General features: G+C 40.0%; 1 non-coding gene across 1 annotated transcript; it reads right to left on the reverse strand.

Moving 5' to 3' along the window:
• Positions 1 to 1,445: 1,445 nt before the first annotated feature.
• LOC138407340 (U11 spliceosomal RNA) lies at positions 1,446 to 1,580 on the reverse strand. The gene has a single exon (XR_011240768.1). It is a non-coding gene; the product is annotated as a U11 spliceosomal RNA (small nuclear RNA).
• Between the last annotated feature and the right edge of the window lie 8,613 nt (positions 1,581 to 10,193).

Raw genomic sequence — 10,193 nt, forward strand, 5'->3', positions numbered from 1 at the left:
CGAGCAGCAAATCCACCAAACAATTTTCATTGTATAGTTTTTTGAATTATGATTATGATTATTTATTTATTTCGTTTTTGCCAAACACGACTCTCCATTGTTATTGAAGTCCCCTCGCCCGCAGGGGAAGTGTTCCCTCTCCAACCCTCTAATTTGTTCTTTTAGCGGCTTTTATTTTCATTCTATCAATAAATCGTAGAGATAGAGTTCATTTGCATGTGTGTTAGTGATCAAGTGAGAGAGCGACTATTCAATATTAACATGCTGGAGCCATCTGAGATGTTTCCTTTTATTACAGTATTATAACATAAACCCTGCTGTCATTCAGTGTGTGTGTGTGTGTGTTTGTGTGTGTGTTGCTTTAGAGAATGAGGGAAATCATAATGATTAGACGTCTTTACGACCTTCTGAAATTGTCTGCTTCCTGTTTGTGTGTGCATTTTATTCTCTAATTTTCCCCCCCCTCTCATTTTATATTGGGTTTCCACACTAACACAAACAACACCTTGCCCAACTCTCGCTGACCAAATCTCCCTCCTCTTCTCTCCATCTTCCTCCACCTCTCTTACCACCATGTCTCTAGGGGATCAGGATTTTATGAAGTCAGAAGCTTGTTGCTCTGTGGACGGCTCAAATTGGTCGGCAAAAATAACTTGAAAATTGTCGGTTTCTGCTATTACCTGCACACACACACACGATTATTTCTAGTTCTGATGTTTGGTCTAGTTTGAAGCTGTTTTCCGTTTTCTTCTTTTTTTTGTGATATGTAAGTACATGGCACTGCACACACCACATTTTTCAAGCCTGTCATTTAAATACAAAGACAATGTTTGGAAAGTCCAACTCAATTTGCCCTTTTATGAACGTTTAATCAATCACCAATGAGACGCAACATAGAAAACTGCAAGAGAAGGTGAAATACATGCTGTCACGAGCGAGATGTTCTGGCACGAGATTCTGTCAGTATGAAACTTAAGGGAAAAATGAAGAGGAAGCTTCCCAGAGCGGAAGTTGAATTAATTACAAACTGAAACTCACTCTCATATAAGGACCAAGAAACAATTACTACTCCATTAATAATCCATTTCCCTTATAGATTTTACAGAAGAGTTTCATGGCCCGGCTTTAAAACACGAGAAGAGACTCATTCATGCTGTAAGAGAAGAAATACGTCCATTTCACATGATATAACGCTAGCAATACATCCACTAGAGGGCAGTGCAGAGTTGAGAGCTTTTGGGAACAGAAAACTTGGCGATAATGGAGGAGGCTTTGATAAAGTACTTCTCAAGACAGTAATGGAAAACTTATAGGTATTTGTTCACCAACTCTCAAAGTTCTGCGATAGTTGAAATGTCGTTCTCGTGTTCTATAGTTAGTCTTGCTTGAGATATTACAAGTAATAGCTTTATTTCACTAGTTTTTTGAAATTGAACATTTAAGTTTGGGGCGCCAGGACGATTGATCACTAGCAGCCCCGTGTTGTAAAAATTGTGCTTCCGAAATCTCTTGATGTAGATTCCGCAGGAGATGCAACATTCGCTGCAGCTCCTGTGCCAAACATGACACAAGCCCTTTTTAACCAGAGTCTGGAACACCACATGGTCTGTGTGTGGGCAACATGTTCTTCAGTCAGAGGTTCATCATCTGCTTCATCTTTTATGTTCAAATGAGTTCTGTGGTGCTTCATATAGTTTGGAATTAAATCTACAAATATTATCCCAAATATGTGCATAATAGTTCTTATTGTTGAAAATTGAGAACAACTGTCTGTGTGGCTTGGTCCACCGAAGAGCATGATGGGTAAAAGGGGAGGGGTTTAGGGATTACTGCTGCGTGGTCATGTGGGTAAATCAACAGGAACCAGAAAAACAACTGTTTGTCAGCTTTCAGTGGACGACGTGAACATAGAGTACGGGCAGTTTCTGTATATGTATCTAATATTAAGAATGAATGAGTCGTAAATCAGAAAATTTGAACTAAGCTGAAGGACCTTTTTATTTTGCATATCGAAAATAAAGTTGAATTGTCAACTATATCAATTCCTGGGTGGCAATGAGAATATAATCTTGTAAAATGAAGGGACAACATTAAATATGGAGAAACATCTCCATTTAGAGCTGCTACCAATATTAACATCAAAACTTAGATTTATCTATATTAAGTAGTAAGAGGCAGCAACAAAGTCAAAACAACATAATTACATAACACAACAATCGTTTCTGTAAGTTTTTTCCTCAGTCTTTACATTTTTACTCACTTTTTCTATCTTCCCTGCTCCATTTTAACACACCATTACATCTGCATGCATATACCAACGAGTGTCACAGCTGCAAAACCTCCATTTCTGAACAAACAACACTAATGAAATCTCAGATACAACAAATCAGCAGCATGAGACAAAGGACAACAGCAGAATAAATGCTTAGGAACACAATGTCCAACTGTGTGTGCCATGGCAGGTGCAGTGAAAAGAAAATATGGCCGGCATGGTGTATTACTGCTGTCTGGTAATCTGAGAGTGCACATGCTTGTTGGTAGAATTTACTGAGGCTAACTGGATGTGCAGGGGATGCAGTAAAACCTAAAACAGTGCTGACAGGACTGGTTGTCAAATCCTCTGGTGAAAAGACATTTTATTCAATATATTTTAGCTTTTCCAGGAAATGTGTAAAACGGAAACCTGTAAGTTATCTTATATGAACATGAACGAAAAATCCTGATAAAACTAGTTTCAGACATTAAAAAAATGTCAGGACATTTCACAGAGTTTGTCTTTGGAGAATGCAGCAGGAACCCGTCGGGGTCAGACACCTTCACAACAACAGGCTTTCAGACGAGGGGTGGAGTCTGGGTAGAGCAGCAGGAGGCGGGACATGAGCTTTAAACTCCGCTACATTTCATCCTGAGATATTCAGATTCTTTTGGTTTTTTCATTTTCTGTTTTAGAGACATCATCAACACATTCAACCACTGGCTGCTGCTGTATTCTCACTCAGGCTTTATCAGACATTCTCAGGACATTTTAGTGGAGGGCTGGAAGGGAACATTTTCACAGCAACTCCAGGTAACTTCAACTTCATACGTGATGAAAATGAATACAAAATGAATAATATCTAGACTCACACAAACCCATCAACACACCCACACATTCATAAACTTCACAATCTTGACACCCTACTCCCTCCTTAATCCCTCCTGCCGGGGCTCCAGATAGTGAAAGAGTTGTATTTGGAGCTAAAACATTATCTTTCTGCTCATTAACCTTCGACAGGGTTTCCATTCCGCCTGGCTGATTCCCCCTCCTCCGCCACCTCTGTCTTCACCTCCATCTCTTTCCCTCGTCGTTCCTCTCCTCCTTATTTGTCGAGGCACTCACCCAGATGAGACGGGAGCCTTTTAAAACATCTAGTTATGCTTCACGGTGCCTCTCCTCGGCATTGGAGATCGACTTATCTGGACAATTTGTCCCACAAGTTGCCGAGACGCTAATGAGATCATCCATAGCGAAGTCTTGGTGGTTTGAAGTTAAAAGCAGAAATACGTTTTTTTGTGCCTTAAGCCCCAGTGATCCCTTCTTCCTGAAACCAACTGCAGAAGGTGGACACGCACAGTATCCATTATTATTACGAATGAACAATTCAGCAGATGGTTCATCAAAGTTAAAGTTTGTTTTGTAAATGCTGCAGCTCTAATGTTTCAGTCTCAGGGGCCATCATCTTGCCCGGGGACACTTGGGCATGCTGTCTGGAGGAGCAGGGGATTGAATCAACCTTCTGATTAGTGGACGACCCTTTATCTCCTCTGCACATCACCGCAAAGACAGAATTTCTATGTTCCACCAAAACACGCCCCTTAATGAATCACATTTCTCCTGAAGAGAGAGGAGAGGTCGGACTAGCAGAGAAGATCAGGAGACCCCAGTTTGAACAGAAGTGTTGAGGGCAACTTTCCAAATTGAACTCAATTAGGTTAGATGAAGCAAATACTTTGCTAAGTTTACAAAGCCTTTAAATACTCTTTGTTCACCAAAAAAAATATCATAGTCAGCTGAGCAATTTCGAGTTTTGGATTCGAGCTTGGTTCAAACTCAGCATCACATCATCAGGTAATGTTTCTCTGTCACTGCTGAACTGGAGTTGACCTGCCTGCACAGGAGCTGCCAGCTGCCGTCACTCTCACACTGTGCCTGTGTCACAGGTCGAATGGCTGCTGCAGGATAAAAGCAATTTCATGTGAGGTATGTTTGTGTGTACGACACATGACTCCAACACACCACACACACACACGTTTATCTCCGCTGCCTTCTCAGAAGTATCTCTCAAGCTCTTTTGCACTCTTAAACCTAAAAATCCTTTTGTTGTGGTTGTGCTCAGATAAAACAATCCAACCTTTAATCATCTGCCACAAAAAAGCTCATAAAGTTATAATAACGTAACTTTTGTTGGTCACTATTGAATATTTTTTGCTAAATCATGTAGTCTCATGCTAAATGCTTTGTAGCGCTGTATTAACTTGCCAGTCCTCTCTGTGTGGAATCACTTTTCCTGCCTGTGTTTAAACCACAGACTGCTGAAGATGGTCGACACGTCTCCTCTTCCTCACACTATCCAGAAATCAAACCGTCATATCCTGGATATGAAGACTTTTTTCCCCCAAATGTCACAGAACACTTTTTTTTTTTGCCCTTTGATAGATGAGAAATACTGGTGGTGTCACCGGATAATAACATTTTTATTTAGCTGAATAAATTTACCTTTTTGATAAAGTTGTAAACACACAATGCTCCTGAACATATAAATATAAAGAGGCAAGAAAATACAAGACATAAAACAGAATCTCTCCACAGCAGATGGACGTTTATTTTTCACTGTAGCAGGAGTGAAACCGGATAAAATGTTGTTTTCTTTATATCCATGTGAAAACAATAAGACAGACAGACATTCAGATTTCATGGGCTTCACAAAAGGAAACACACACACACACACATAAATATTCAAACAGAGTTAAGGATACGGAACCAGTGGGATGAGAAACACTGTGACATATAACAAGCAAACACCATTAATGGCTTTCCCTGCTGCTGTGGCATAATGTCACCATCAGCCTCACTTTGGCCGGTGCTAAATGTAGCCGTGTCACCACAGGTTTGTTCCTGTCTCCTCCTGCTACGACCGACTCAACAGCAGCGAACAGGTCTCTCCGTCCTCAAGAACATCTTTACTGCAAAAGCAATTTTTGCGCTTCACTGGTTTACAACAGGAGCTGAAGAGGATCTGATGGAGGTGCTACAGTGAGACACTCTCAGATCAGGACCTACGCTGTGAAACAGAATAATTATTATATTATCATTATGAATATTGTATCCTGAAATCTGCCGTTTAATAACTGGTGCAACTAGTGACTGGAATCACTGAATCCCAGAAATTGCAGAACTTTCTCCAGGAGTAGATTCTCCAGGTGGCAACCCACCATGACGTCACCTGTTGGTTTCTAAATTCCTGTTTTGAAGTTAAGAGTTTGCATTTTGAACACCGACATCTTGGTTTTTTGGAGCCAGAGGAAACCATATTTGGACCAGAGGGCGGGCTGGACAGGAGTGAGGGGTGGGTCTTAAGGGGGACACAAAAAAACACACCGACCTACGATGACAAATGATCCCGACTCCAACATTCCTCCTTTAAATTATATTTGTTACTAAAACCAAGCACTGGAGAGTTAACCTTGATCCACTATTGCTTTTTTTTTTTACAGTTGATTGACATGATACATGAATTAATTAAAGTAGTTTAATGTGTAATAAAGTTTTTTATGACACTCTAACTTTAAATTTCATGATTTTCAGGGGCAGTAGAAACAATGACAACAGTATTTTAAATACATGCATACGATGATGGAAGAGACAGAATTAGAAATGAATCACGGATCTTTGGTTTCACTTCCACGATCATGTTGATGTGGGTAAGTGTTGTCCCCCCTTTTCTCTTGTGCTGTCTTTGTGTTCGTCACCAAAGTCTATCGCACTATGAATAAATACGTAAATGAATGAATGAATGAATAAATAAATCTATTACAAACCTCCAATACTCCTGCTGTACTGAAAAAAATGATCAAAAGCTGAACAATTTATTGTAAGAGTGTCCGTCAGAACATTTCATCGGCTTTCAAAAAAGTATTCTTTCTGCAACAAAAACCTTTACTTTTCCTCTAGTGTGTTATATTATATTATATATATATAGATAGTTATTTTAGTGAATGTTACTCCTGAAACACCTCATCAGTAGTCCAGCCCATAATTCTACACAATTGTGATATTATCCATATTTGCATAATTCGACTAGCGGCCACTCTGGATCTTCTTTCATCACAAACGAAACTACTGCACAACACTCAGCTGCTGCGTTCCTCCATTGAGTGTGCACCCTTTTTAAAACAGTGGGTGTTATATACATGTCGCTGCTGATTGGACGACGCCTCTGCTCTGACACGAATATCGAGAATCGATCGTCTCATCAGAGGAAGCTGAACTGCTGCTGGTTTATTGACATAATCATCACAACTCATTAAAGAATTAAGGAGGATGTCATCCAGACTCTCTCTCCTCCACATTCTGATGAATGGGCTGCTCTATTTTTTTCTTTTTTCTGTTTACACCGGTCGTTCAGAGACAAAGATAAGACATGATCACAATGAATCACATGCATGCACCAGCTGCCAGGAGAGGTGCATGAATGTCTGCTTTAGTTTTAGAACGTTAATCCATCAAATTAACTAAACAAATGAGTCAATCCATTTATTCCACAGAGTTGAAATTAACGTTTGGTTCGTGTTTCACCTGACGTGGAAAGTGTTGGAGAGGAGGAGCGAATCGACAACCTGGAGGATGTGACATTGATGTGATCGCGCTCACTTACTGAGGGGAGCTGTTGAAGTGTGTCTGTGAATAATCAGCACGACCCAGCATCAACCACTACATTCTGCCTTGGCTGATATTTTACAAGCCCTCTGGGATAGCGATAAGCTAAACAGGAAACGAGAAAGTTTTATCTGCCGGCCACAGTGACTGACGGACTTGAGAGGTCAAAGGAAAACCTCAAGATATGTTTTTCTCTTTTTATGATAAAATGTACTATAGGTTTTACATGAATCTGAAGAGAGGAGGTGCAAGCATCCTCATCAGTACTTCAAGCTAAGTCCCAGTGTGTAATAATGTTAGATTAAAAACAGTATTTGTCGGTGACCATGATAAACAAGATATGAAATGGATGAGTGTTAATAAACTGAGCTTCAAGTTTATTAATATAAACAACAAACAAACATTTTCCTTTTTTAAAAAAATGACAATACTGAACTAGTTTGAATGTGATGGATAGATTCTCTTTCTTATCCCTGGTGGGCAATTTGGCTCAAAGTAGTCAGAAGCAATAAAGCACATATTACAGGAAACAAGACAAGACAACATAATAAATACAGGATAAGAACAGACAGAAATACTGGTGGAATTATCACTTATTCTGATATTCCAATAAAATACAAAAACAAAGTCACTTTGGCCTCATTCAAATGTTTATAATATATCCAGGACTCATTCACTGACATAACAAGCTGCTAATTAGTTTTTTCAAACTATAACATTTTTTGGGAAGTGTAACTGTACAATTTAAGCCCAACTTTAACCTAATCACAAGTGACGGACTGCACATTGGGAGCACCTGGACATTTTTTGGCCATGATCTTATAATTTGATCAACAATAACATAGCAAGCAGGAATCAGGATCTTTCAGTTCCACTTATCTTATCTGGCAACCTGCGTAATCACGCCCACGACACACAAGCAGCCGACAGCTCTGCTATCTCTCATCATTGTAGCAGTCGTGCACTCGCTTCTGACAGTAATATAACAAGTCACTGTCATATGACTGCGGTCACGTGGTCCGTCGCTTGTGAAAACCCGAAACACTAGCTGCACCTCGAAAGTTGATAGGTGGACTAACATAAAGATCCTTGTAGCGGAAAAATCACCTGAAACAAATGTTAAAAGTGTAATGACACTTATTACAGTTTTATTTGTTTTCCACACAAGACAATAACAAACAGAATAAAATCGTATATTATATATGTTTTTCAATGATTTTTAAATGATTATTAAATTCTAATTTTAGGGAATCACAACTGTGATCAATGTGTTATTTTTTCTGCTTTAGTTTTTCAATATATTAAAAAATGAGCTCTGCTAACATGGAGTTAAAACAATAATTTTAATAATTAAACAACATATTTCTAATCTTGGATTCATGTGAGTCACAGCTTGTTTTGAATGTTTTTCACTTATTATTCTTATTATAAGTCAATGCCGGTGGAACCGTCTCTGTGGTTTCTGAACATTTGTATTGAGACTTTTGCCCTCATTGATTTCTACCTCTGTCTTTCCACTTGTCTCATTGTCACATGTAATAAGACGACTGAAAGACTTTGTAAACCAAATCTCTTGTTGCTCAAACGCTGTTGCTGTTGGCTAAATAAAGGAAAAACCACTGGAGTCAATTTATATTTCAAGTGTCTCTCCTGTGGGGAGGTGAGAGCAGTAATGTGGTGGAAAGTGAGAGCTCGATCAGTTCGTACTTGTGATACTGAATTGTAATTCTCCTCTCAGTGGGGATCTCTCTTATTTGGCTCTCCTGTTCGGCTCATTATTTTCCTCATAAGTGTTTGCATCATGCTGATCCCTGCTTTCACTGTATTCAGTCTCAGGTGTCAAGAGAGGTTTTGCTCGGCAGCGGCAAACACATGGAAGGTGAATGTTTTTATGAATGCATATGTTGATGCATCGGGTGAAACTCTGCAGGGCAGGATTACTTCTCTGCCTCTCTCAAGGATGCAGGAATGATTTTTTTAATCCGACGTCCTGCTTGACATTCAAACAGTTCAACATCACTCCTGCACTGTTGTGAGTGTTAAGAGCTCCTTCAAGAGTTAATTGTCGGGCTGTTATCAGCCCTCTGTCCACTTGAAATGTCAAATTAGACTGTTCTATTTCTATTTTTAAATGCTGATGTCTTCACTGACTGGTGGGATTTCTTCATCTTCTCATTCGATTATATTTTTAAAAAACTGAATGAACAGGCTCTTGTCTTCATTTCACCTGGATGACACTGAAAGCTCACAGGCACAGGTAGGCACTGTCCCTGTCTAATCCCAAATCTCCAGATTGAAATCCTGCATCAACAATGACTGAAGCATCAACACTGGGACTCTTGCTTCGACATGGGACAGCCACACTGTTGCTGGGGCTTAGTTAAAAACCATGATTCTACATCATCAAAAATTCTGTCTGTGTGGCCTCAGTTTTCTTGCTTAAGCATCAAACAATCAAAAACCAAAGGCTAAAATAAAAGATTCCTCTGATGGTTTGATCATCAAATTCCCTAAGTCAGTCGTCCCTCCACAATTCTTGTCCCCCAACTCAACTCCCCTTTGACTACCAAGCCTCAGTCACATCTCCAGTGGGTGTAATGGGGAAGAAGCAATGCCGCTGCATCCCCCTGTTTTTTTTTATTGCAGAAATGGGGGGAACTCTCTAGTCTGTTCCCTTGGTTGTAGACATTATTGAAAATGTCACATCCTGCGACTCATTTGTCTCATTTAAAGGTTGTGGCTTGTTGGCATACACGTATCATAGCAGCTATAAAGCTCAGCCTCTCTGCATGTGTTAGGGAATGAGGGGCTGCAGCCTGAGAGCTAGAGGAGCCGAGGGAAGACATAAACTTCTCAAAGGACTGATTCCTCCTCTTTTTTCCCTCCATTTCTCAACCTACCTCTGCTCAGAGATGTAGCCAGTCAGCAGAACGTGTGCTGAGGGATTGCTTTGTGGCTGTGCAAGGTGAAAAAAAAATACAAGAACATCTTGTCAGAAGCAGCTTCCTGTTCTTTAATTCTAGTGGCAGATGGTCCGGTGCCTTTATCCATGCTCCAGCCAGAGTAGGCACTGAACATGCACACAAAGTAAAAAACAGGCTTGCGCATATTCATACACACACTTGTAGGTGAATTCATACAGGCATATTGCAGACACACACACACACACTTACACTTCCCTGCGAGTGGAAAACGATTGATTTTGGCCCCCAGTCATTTCAGGAGTAGCTGTTTTCCTGCACCGGTAAAACATAGAAGAAAATGGGGGAGGGGGTAT

This window comes from Paralichthys olivaceus, chromosome 3 (assembly GCF_024713975.1).
Source record: "Paralichthys olivaceus isolate ysfri-2021 chromosome 3, ASM2471397v2, whole genome shotgun sequence".
Lineage (NCBI taxonomy): Eukaryota > Metazoa > Chordata > Actinopteri > Pleuronectiformes > Paralichthyidae > Paralichthys > Paralichthys olivaceus.